This window comes from Carassius auratus, chromosome 48, assembly GCF_003368295.1.
Source record: "Carassius auratus strain Wakin chromosome 48, ASM336829v1, whole genome shotgun sequence".
In the NCBI taxonomy this organism is placed as follows: Eukaryota; Metazoa; Chordata; class Actinopteri; order Cypriniformes; family Cyprinidae; genus Carassius; species Carassius auratus.
Window position 1 is genome coordinate 3,297,929 of NC_039290.1, and position 11,368 is coordinate 3,309,296.

The 11,368-nt window shown below is 34.9% G+C and overlaps 1 long non-coding RNA gene across 1 annotated transcript; it reads right to left on the reverse strand.

The window, feature by feature from the left end:
* Positions 1 to 5,041: 5,041 nt before the first annotated feature.
* LOC113065531 (uncharacterized) lies at positions 5,042 to 10,139 on the reverse strand. Its single transcript, XR_003279051.1, has 3 exons — positions 9,927 to 10,139; positions 6,028 to 6,088; positions 5,042 to 5,206 (listed from the first exon to the last, which is right to left on the reverse strand). It is a non-coding gene; the product is annotated as an uncharacterized LOC113065531 (long non-coding RNA).
* Between the last annotated feature and the right edge of the window lie 1,229 nt (positions 10,140 to 11,368).

The following is an 11,368-nucleotide window of genomic DNA, read 5'->3' on the forward strand; positions in this document are numbered from 1 at the left end:
GAATTTAGAATAACACCGTTTAATTATTACGGGTAATTGAATATAGATTTTTTTATTTAATGTATATTATTTTTTAATATCTATTTTAAAATATATATATATTTCATATACTTCAATCAATATATTTAAATTAACATTTAATTCTTGTTTTTTCTTATTATTTATTTTAATTTGATGCTTTGTTTTATTTACGCTCATTGCATAAATGAATCACACATTTCTTCAATGACATTGAAAATGTAAGACTATTTTTTTCACACCACTGATTTTTACCTCTCAATTTTTATTTCAAATATCATATTCATCACAACTTTTGTTGTGTTTTTGTTATTTCTTATAAAGTCAATTGAGTTTTTATTTCGTTTTAGTTCAGTTAGTTTTATTACATCAAAGTAAAGAACTTTTAGCATGTTAACTGCAGGAGATTCAATAGATTGTAGAGTTCACTGTTTAGTTCAATGTTAACAAAACCCATTTCTAATCTATGTATTCTCTATGTAACCAACAAGAGAAAATGTATTTGCGTGCACATGATTAATGAAGAACAGAGAAGAACAAAGTCTTTGGTTCAGTGCAGCACAGGTCAGAGAGGCGGTAGACTTTGTGCTTTGTGTTTGAGTCCCTCTGCACCTTAGGAAAGCAGCGGTCCCTTCCCACCCCAGAGGCCAGGCTCAACACTGAACCTGTCACAGAATGCAACCCAGATCCTTCTCGAGGTTAAAGTAGGAGAAACCAGCACCTTCCTACTGCTCAGACGGGCTGATTGCAGCCCCTTCTTCTGACCTGTCCCTCGGCCACGGCCTTCCCGCCCCGCCTGTCACACCGCACCGTATGTGTGCTACTGCACGAGCATCAATTAACATAAACTAAATAGCCCAACAGCACATGATAAACAACACCACAGAGGAAGCTGAAGAAACATCTTTAACAACAACACAGAAGCGCTTGGAGCATGTATCCCTCAGAGTTCTTTTAATTTTCATTTATATATATATATATATATATATATATATATATATATATATATATATATATATATATATATATATATATATATATATATAAAGCAATAATGATAAAAGTAAATAAGGAAAACGTCATATATATGCATACGCGTGTGTGTGTGTGCGCGCGCATTTAAAGAATTTGAAGCTTGAGTAAATGAAAAATGATGACAATTAGCAGTAGTAGTAGTAATAATAACAATGATTAAAATATTCTTATTTGTATTATTATGACTAATCATATGACATATCATTATTTCTCACTCTACTATCATTTTGGAAAAAACTAAAGGAAAAAGAAAAACAAATCTTTTACAATATCCAGCACTTTATCAAACAATAAAAAATTAATTGTGATAAATTATATACTATTAATATTATATATTATATATTACATATATATATTTAATGTGTGCATTTAGCTCCAAAATGAGAAAAAAATATTTATAGCATGCTTTCACCATTTTTTTTTTTGTTTGTTTTTGTTTTCTTTATGGTGTGCAAACTTTTTCTCCCTTGTTATTTTTCAACTTAATTAAGCTGCTTCTTTTTTATTGCCTGTTAGATGTGCATACTTTTTTTTTTTTTTTTTTTTACATTTTTGCTAAATGTTTGCATTTAAACTTTATTCTTCTCTCTAAATTAAATAAATGTAATATATATATATAAACATTTTTATTTATTTTTTTATCCTTACATAGGTACTACAAAATGTTTCTTTATCAAAGTGAGCCATGGCCACCAGTACAGAATGACACACTTCTGCAAAAAATCATTATCAAAGGATGTTCACCCAAAGCATTTTAATTCCGTCATCATTTACTCACCCTTAATGACACGCAAATAATGAGTAAATGATGACAGAAGTTTCATTTAGGGTGGACTATCCCTTTAAATAAGAAGAGATTTATGTGGTACTTTGCATAAGTCTTAGATCAGTTCAGCTTGAGGTGAATCTCAGCGGTACCTCAGGTTTCCCGAAATAAGTGAGCTTTTTTTCTCTTCAGTAATTGAAAGACTTTGCTGTTCTGCGAGGGGCTCCCAGCATCAGTCTACAGCAGGATTTAATTTGTTCTTACTGCCCCTAGTGGAGAACGACCAATCTCATATGCTCAGTGCTAAAATAAGACTTTTTTTCAACTCCCATTCAGAAGAAGATTAAAGTGGGGAGTTCAAGTAAAATTAATCAACCTGTAGTTTTGCTAGAATCTCACTCTAAGTTTGGTTTGTGAGCGCTGGGAATTCACTTATGATCTAAGATTCGTACTTGACTAATACGTCCTGAACACCTGAGGACATTTTTATTGAAAAAAAAAAGAAAAGAATTCACATAAAATAAAGTTTTGTCAAAACAAATTATTGGAAAGGGGGTGATAACCATCTCATGATAATATGCTTCTCTCATCCTTCTAAACTGATGAACGCAAACTCAAGTTTGCATTTGTTTTTACTTCCTCCCGTTGCCTTCTACAGTGCACCCAAACAGATGACTTAAAAGAGGCAATTAACAGATATCACAAACAACTCATTTAGCAGCCGGCAGCACAGATGAATCAAAGGCTAAACAAACCCCTACGGGCATTAAAGGCAAAAACAACAAAAAGAAAAAACCTGATGATGTGAGATTTTGTTCCTCTCACCTCGACGAGCACCAGTCACAATGGACTGCTTTGAGGTTCTGTGCTCCGATCACCATGGCAGTGGCTCTCTGTCTCCCAGGCTGCCCCATGGGGCGATGAGAGCAGGTCGCCATACAAACCCCAACCAAGCCCAGGGAGGGGTTGAGACTACAGGGAGCAGTGGAGCAGGAAAGAAGCTCCTCCAGGACTGGACCGATGCTGTATCACACAACCAGCAATCCCAGAGTTTCAGCGCTCCACTTTCTCGGCATTTTCCATCTCTCAGCCAGAAAATAACAGTGGCACAAACACAGACAATTATGGGCCGAGGGTACCGCTACGGAGGCTTTGCGTTTCATTCATAACCTTTCAAAGGGCAGAAAATAGAACAAACGGTACGAGTCGGAACATCTGTTTGGGGTAAATCATCTTTAGGTGACAGAGGGAAGCTGAGAAAACGTGACTGAGAAACAGACAAAGGCCAACAGCTCTGCTCAACAGATCTGACTGAGTTGAGTTTGTTCATTTAGCTGATGCATATTCACTCTGAGCTTTTCAGTCAATCAAGAACTGCTTTACATTGATATTCATTATAACATTCATGCACTGCATGATGAGTATAATATTTTAAGGGTCTACAAACAGATCAGGGAGACGTCCAAACCAGGAGCATTCAAAAGAAGACAGGCAGATGATGCACTAAACTCACCAGTAAGCTAAACACAGCTTTGTCCATGCAATCATTTAATCCTCTCAGTACTGTAATAAATACCTGACAGCAAACAAGTACACACAGCAAACATAAATACTGGTTTAATACTATAGGTTACAGTATTAACAAATGTGTGTAAAAAAACTGCTCTCATGCAAAAACAAAAATTAATTCAACATGATTCAAATAATATATACATATTTGTCAATTTGTTGCAAATTGCATTTGTAAGAAATTACCTTTTTTATGTAGTTGCTATAATTTTCCCCTGAACTAGATTTTTTTTTTCATTCATGAAGCTATTTTCTAAAGCCAAATAAAAACACTGTGCCATACTTTAATAAAAAAAATGTCTTAATTTAAATTCATAACTAGCTAGAATATATACATCTTTTAAAAATAAAATTAGATTTTGAGGTTTTTTTACTTTCATGAAGAATTTTTTTCTAACCAAACAAAAACACTGTGAGTGTCATTCTTTAATGCCTTAATTTCATCAATTATATAAGAATAATTATCTACAATAATAACTAGAATATATGCCTTTAAAAAAATCGAATGATGATTGTCACAGAGATTTTCTGTGGCATTTCTGTCACTTTAATTTTGCCCCCATATATTTCTGACCCTGATTGCAATATTATCAACCTCAATTCAATGAAATTGTAATTAAAATAAATAAATTAAAGTCTGTTGCACATACAGTGCAAGAAGTACATACATGATCTACCTCTTAAGTTTACTTAACCTAATGTAGTCAGTTTGATCCAGTGTAATTAAACAATATTTTCAAAATATAATTATATTTGATATAATAAAATGTTTTATTAATATTTTTATAACCAGTTAATTTAAAGATTTATAGCTAAAGCCCAAGTTGCCAGACAAAACATTTTTAGGAAGCATCGTTCATGCACTTCTAGCAGGGCTCTATAAGTGCTGCTGGAGGTACGACTCTTTCTGTGTCCCAGTGCAACCAGCAGGGAGGGGTGTGCATGTGCCTTTGTCCCCAGTAACCTTGGCCAGTGTTAGGATTACCTTGCATTTACACTCACTGCTCCTTCTTTCCTTAAGACTTATTAAGAATGATAATGAGCTCTGTCTTGTTGTTAGCGCTCTCTCTCTCTCTCTCTTACCCCCCCCCCGCCCCGCCGATTCTCTCACTCGCCTCCTCCTGAATTGAAAGGACCCAGGACAAATTACCAAAAAGGCCATTTTCATCTATGAAGTGAGGGCTTCAATCGATACTTATTCCATGCCTTCAAAATCAAGCCCATATTACTGTTGTCAGTGTGATTTGTTTATTTTTGCTCTAGTATACAGTATGCATGCTCTTTCTGGCAAGGAGAAATGCTCTGGATGCAATTCACCTTGAACCTCAATTATTTTAGATTTCCCTACTGGTTGATCAAGCATTCAAAGAGGACATTTCCAATGCACTAAAACAAAAATAATAATGACTAAACATGTGGCCTATGCATGCCTGCGTGTTGAGAACAGAATTTATTTTTACAAGGATCACAATAGTGCGAATACAGATACCAAATCATTACAGCGAGCAATTTACAAAGTGGTGGTGTAAAAAAGCAATTGCATCACATCTCGAGAGCGGTCAAGCATAGCACAGAATCATGAATGCATATTTTTACACAAGGGTTAAAGGTTTAAAGCCAAGGTCAGAGAGACAAAGAAAAGCAGGTAGCACCAGCTCCTAGACACTAGCAGTAAATCAGCAAAACCTCAAATAAATCTTTGTTTTTGACTGAACCAAGTAAACAGAACAGATATGGAAGAAATTTTGCATTACATCACTTGCTCACCAGTGGATCCTCTGCAGTGAATGGGTGCCATCAGAATGAGAGTCCAAACAGCTGTTAAACATCACATCCATCAGTTAATGTCTGCTTGTTTTTAAGAAACAAATCCATCAAGACATTTTCTAAATTCAAACTAAAATATGAATCCTCCATACATTATATTGCGTTCAGGACTGAAAAAAGTAGTCCAGTGAACTGGAGTCGTGTGGATTATTATGATGTTTTTATCAGCTGTTTAAGCTCCTATTCTGATGGCACCCATTCACTGCAGAGGACTCTGCAGTAACGCAAAAATAAATATTGGGTGAACTATTCCTTTAAAGACATAGCAAAAACTATGCAAAAATGCTCTCTTCTGCTATTTACATGCACAATGTGTTACATTCAACATTCACAGCCTAAACTCTTTAGAGCAAATCAAACACAATTTATCAAACGTTACAAATTACAAACAAAAAGAGAATATTCGAGGCAGATGGACCCAGAGACTGATCAACACCTGTAAAACTGCTCTTGTCCCTGACAATTCCCCCATTAATAACCAACACGCAACCTGTGAAGATTTCAAATATGTTCAGTGCTTTTCAAGAAGCTTTAATAATTTGAGTTTAAGCTTTTTATAACACAGTGTATACATTCATTAGTCTAATAATCAGACACAAAGCCTTGTCATTTGAATGAGACCCAGGCACACACAAAAAGGCTACCTCGCACATTAATTACTTATTAAATATGTATCATTTTTCAGAATGCTCAAAACCCTCATGTATGATACGCAAACACGCATAACAGATAAACCCTCAGACAGTGGGCACACATCACACACGAAAAGCTCAAAGCACAAAAACATTCTAAACATCAAGGTTTCTATTTACCTTCTCTCTGATATCACAGGCATTTTAAACATGAGATGTTTCCCCTCAACTGATTGGCTTACTAGAGACATGGAGGGAGAAAGAAAAGAGAGTAATTAATTACTTATGTGAACCATTGCATGAGAAAGACAATAAACCTGCCTGGTCGCCATGGATATGACATATTTGCCCAGAAAACAACACAATAATTAGCAAAGCAGAAAGATCCGGCGAGAATATGCCAACTCTGGGGTTTAAAGTGGCAGTGATCTTTTTACACACTATTGCCTTAGACACGACACAGCAAACAGAGCACAAACAAACATAATAAAAGGAAAAATATCTTATTAACTAATGCCACTAAAAAGTGAGACAGTGCAGACTGTAGTAAATACTTATTATTACAGTCAGTAAATACAAAAGGAAAAGGGAAAATGCTATGATTTAATTTATAAATATTGTATAATTATAAAGTTGTAGTGTTTTCTTGAATGTTAAGGAACAATAACTGGATCACACACAACATCTTTATGAAACTGTATAAATCTGAGTTGATACTAATTATGTAGTATTGTTTTTGTAGACATACTGGTATTGTTATTGTAGCATAATTTAAGCAAAATGTGTAACATGTAAAGTCCTATGTCTGAGAAAAAACTGAATGGACAGTGAAAACAGAAAACAACTGACTGCCAAGCTGCTGTCCTCTAATGACCTACAAAAGTTTCTAGATTTAATATTTTATATTTGACAGATCCACAACGACTCGTCTGCCAACTTTGCAGGGATTATATGTAGTCCATCATAATAAAAATCAATAGCTTTGTCCAAATGACGCACTATACACTATCCACTTATACATAATATACTTATACACTATGTTCTCAACCATATAGAGTATAAATTATGTATGGTTATGTTGTCATTCAAAATGCATTTAACCCATCCAAGTACACACACAAAGTGGGCAGCTTTCACAGGTTAAGAATGTTTTGGTTTGCGTTTTAAACTAAAGCACCTTTTAAATGCTTTGTTAGCAGACAGCTTCATCTTTGTATTGTGTTAATTTAGCAAAAGCATCTTCTGAAGTCTACTGACGGTAGTCTATAGATATATTCACATACAAGTGTATTGCTACAGTTGCAGTGCAGATGCACTTGAGAGAAAGGCTTTGACATTGCAAGATGATAGACAGCTTGCCTATAGTAGCCCATAGAAACAGCCGCTAAAAGGAAATCTAGATATAGCCTAAATATCTATGACTGCAACCAATTGATAGTTTTCAGGTGATGTCACATCCTTACGGGAGCACCCACATGGAGGATCAAAACAAGGCTTTCCTCCACTGACTGCCAGTTATTTTTAAGATGACTGCATTTAGTAGTAATGTAGTCAGACAGTGATATTTAAAGGCCAAATTCAGTATACACCTTATTGATGATGCATACTTTGTACAGACAAGCAGATGAATCCAGAATATAAACACAATGTGCAAAGTTTAAAGGGGTCATATGATCCTTTTTTAAGATCATTATTTTGTGTATTTGGGGTAACAGAATATGCTGATATGCTTTAATGTTCAAAAACACATTATTTTTCAAATACTGTACATTATTGTAGGTCCTCTATGCCTCGCCTATCAAACGAGTCGGTGTCTACAAATCCCTCCTTCTGACAAGAGCAGTCTGCTTTAATTTCCCAACTGACCCAGTGCATTGTGACTGGCCAAACAACACAAGCACTGGTCAGAAATGTAACGCCCCTTTCCATAACCAAGAGCTTCATCTTTCAAAATAAATGTAAAGACCGTTTTAATAATTTCCTTCATTTTACCATTAGTTCAAGGCTGAAAGGGGAACAGAGTCAGATAAGACAGCTGTCTCCACTGTATGATCGGTCTCTCTCTCTCTTACGCACACACACACACACACAACGCGCAAAACTCTGCATTTGAACAGACATTTAAACTAATAACAAAACATACTTCCGGTAGCTGATTCAGAAGCGCAAGATTGTCGTTGCCAAGTCAGAATGACCTCCTCTTCCTGGGTTCAAGAAATGGTTGTCCATAAAATGCGTTGCTGTTCTGTTATAAGTAATCTTAAAGATTCCTAAATGCATCTATTTCAGAAGACCAAATAAAGTGCTTCTGCTTTCGCCTAGAAAAACACAGCATGTCCCTGACATGGCTGCTTCAACACTAACGGTGGTTACTGAAACCACGCCTTCTTTTTTTGCATGAACATTTGGGTGGCATTACGAAAATATATCCACATAGTGATGTAGACATGTGGGGGCGTGTTTGAAATGAGCTGTTTTAGGAGGGCATGGCACTTAACTTTGATAAAGAATATCTCTTTGGATTTGAGACTCTAGTCTTTGCAACTTTACCGGTCTTCTTTGTGCACCAAGAGCTTGTAACACTCCAAAGAGAAAGGAAAAATAGAAATAGCATGATATGACCCCTTTAATATTAAATGTTTTCCCATAGAAAACCATTATAAAGAAGACACTTAACCTTTAGTGCATTGCGTTCGTATTCTGGGCTCATTTGCTTGCCTGCATATGCACGCATCATCAATAAGGTATGATCTAATTTCATATTTTAATATCACTGTTTAACTGTTTTAAGACACTTTAAGTGTTATTTAAATTAAATGTTTTTTTAAACCTTTAGTGATTGAAATATTGCGACAGCTGCGTTATATGGATTGCTAATGGCCAAAACTTGAATTTTGTTCACATATCTTTGTTTTAATCTTTTGAGAGGTAATCTAAATACTTCTGGATTGGAACAGATAGAAAATGTTTAGTCTTGTGCTGCAGTTCTATGGATGTTTTGCCCGCCAGGTCACGTGACAGGAAACTATCAATTACGATTTAAACCCCTTGGAAAACCAACCAAAAAAAAAAAACACACACACACATTGCGGGGTGTAAAATGTGCTATTATTCCAAATATCAATAATAAATATTTCAACTGATTGTTCTACAGTTTAATTAACAAAAACAAAAAAAGTTCAGCAAAGTTCAAAATTGCCTTTGCGAGTGCAGATAACTATAGCAACAGTTTATACAGTGATATAAACTTAAAAAATGGACTATAAACCCTGTCATAAAGTACTGGCATTATTTATTACTTTATTATATACATTTACGTAACACAAACATATCACAAAAAAGAAGGAACCACACAAAACAATAAATTCCTTTATAAGTCATCATTAGTCTAAAAATTCAGTTATTCTATTATGTTATATATGTATTCATACAGTATCATATCTCTCACACACACTTCGTAACTTACATACTTCACTACTGCTTTCACTTTGCACTCTCGTTGCTAACACCTGTTAGGAGCCCGATCACGTTGAGGGTAGATTTAAAGCTTTTTAGAAAACCTCCAATGTCAAACTGTTTCGTTTTACACTTATATTTACATTACTTCGAAAGAATGATTTCAAAGAAAAAAAGCGCTCCGGCTTGTACTGTATCCATATAGGCTACATTGTGTGTCAAAGACATGAGAGATACACAGCTCAGTGTTTTGAAGCATTAATAACTGTATGACGAGCGGAGAGATAAGGACGGACAAGTCCCGGGTTATCGGGCTACAGCAATCAAAAAGTTGTGATCTGCTTTTAGACACACAGAAAGCAGCGCACGAGCTCTCTGAACCGGTCCGCGTCTGTCACGCATGTAGGTGATTGTAGGAGCGCAGAGTTTCACTTCTCACTTCTGCACCAAGTGACGCGTTCTATTCAAAACATGACTTTATATTATAAACGAAAGCATCGGATCAAACGCAAGTGATCCGTTCTATCGAATTCAACACCTGGTCGAATTAAACTCACTGGATTCATAAACAAATAGTTACAACTGACTAGTGAGATCTGTAGCTCATCCAAAAACAGTCTTACCTGTAACGTTACTTCCTGGCTTTCCCGCGACTTTCTAAGTTAGAACAAATGTTGTGTATAAGGTGCCTGACAAGGGAGCATGCGTGATCAAAGTTGACACTTTTTTTTCTTTTGTTTTTTTCTTTTTTGTGGAGTGTTGTTATTATTGGATTTTGCTATTTCTAACATAGGGCGGGTCGCTCGGAAGATCTGCCCTGGAGAGCCGCTTCAGAATGGGAAGAGGAATCCTTAATTGAATATCTCAGTTAGCCCAATAAGTGAGTTGGAAAACACGGAATGGATTCCTCACATCCGCCCGTCAGGCTAATTGCACTGACTGTGGTATTGAATGATATGGGACATTTTATTATGTTCATTCATATGACATTGTCGGGGTGTCTTGTGGTCACCTTTTGGATTCAGAATCCTGAGGACACTTGCTTTAATAATATTTATTCTATCTTAAAAATAAGTTCTCCTCTGTTGTCCTATATTTTAGGCATTTTAGCACATTTGTTCTACATTTAAACAAGCAACTGAAATGAGGTGGAATTTTAGACATGAAATATGAAATATGAACATTGTAGACATGAAATATGAAAATCATTTCATAAATTTATCATTTATCATTTTTATCAAAGCTATATTTTTTACATAATACAGAATCAAGAAGGTCATAACACAAAATGACCTCAAAGGACAAAAAGAGCTGTGATAATGTATTTAAAACCTGAACTTCTCCTTACCCAAACTGAACTCTTTTGTGAATTTTTAACAAACAGATTATTGGTAATTAGCAGTTTTTTGATGTGTCCTGCTCGACATAAAAAAAAAGAATATGGGGTAATCAATAGTATAGTCAACTAAGAAAGAATTGCTCTTGCAAATCCAACTTTAGCAAATATTTTGAAACTGAATCAACAATATCTATCTATCTGTCTATTCATCTATAAATAAATAATGTAAAAAAAAATTGAAGTTTGAATTTACTAGAGTATGTTTTACAAGAAAATACTGTCTTTTTACTTCACAATGTCATGTTTAATTTAATGGTTTACTTAACTGTATAATTGCCTTAATGTGAATCCTTCAAATAAAGCATAATAATAATTGTGAATAATTTTGAATTGTGAGAAGTAAATGTCAGTATAACAACTAAATAATAACAATTATTATATCATTGAAATTGTCCAGCTTTTTTTTTTTTTAATGGCTTTACTTTGTTAAAAAAATGACAACATAAGAATAACTTTCCACATTTTTAGCTATTTAAAGTGTAATGAAATTATATTTCATATCTGCCGCTTGATAAATATTGAAAGACATGTTCATAGTTCAAATCCCCATCCTATTATTGCCTGTGGGATACTGTTACAAATGGTACATATTTAATGATGAAACAGCCCCACAAGCCCACAATGTTCAGAGGTAAAGCTCATGTTCTGCGGTTCAGACTGTTGGGT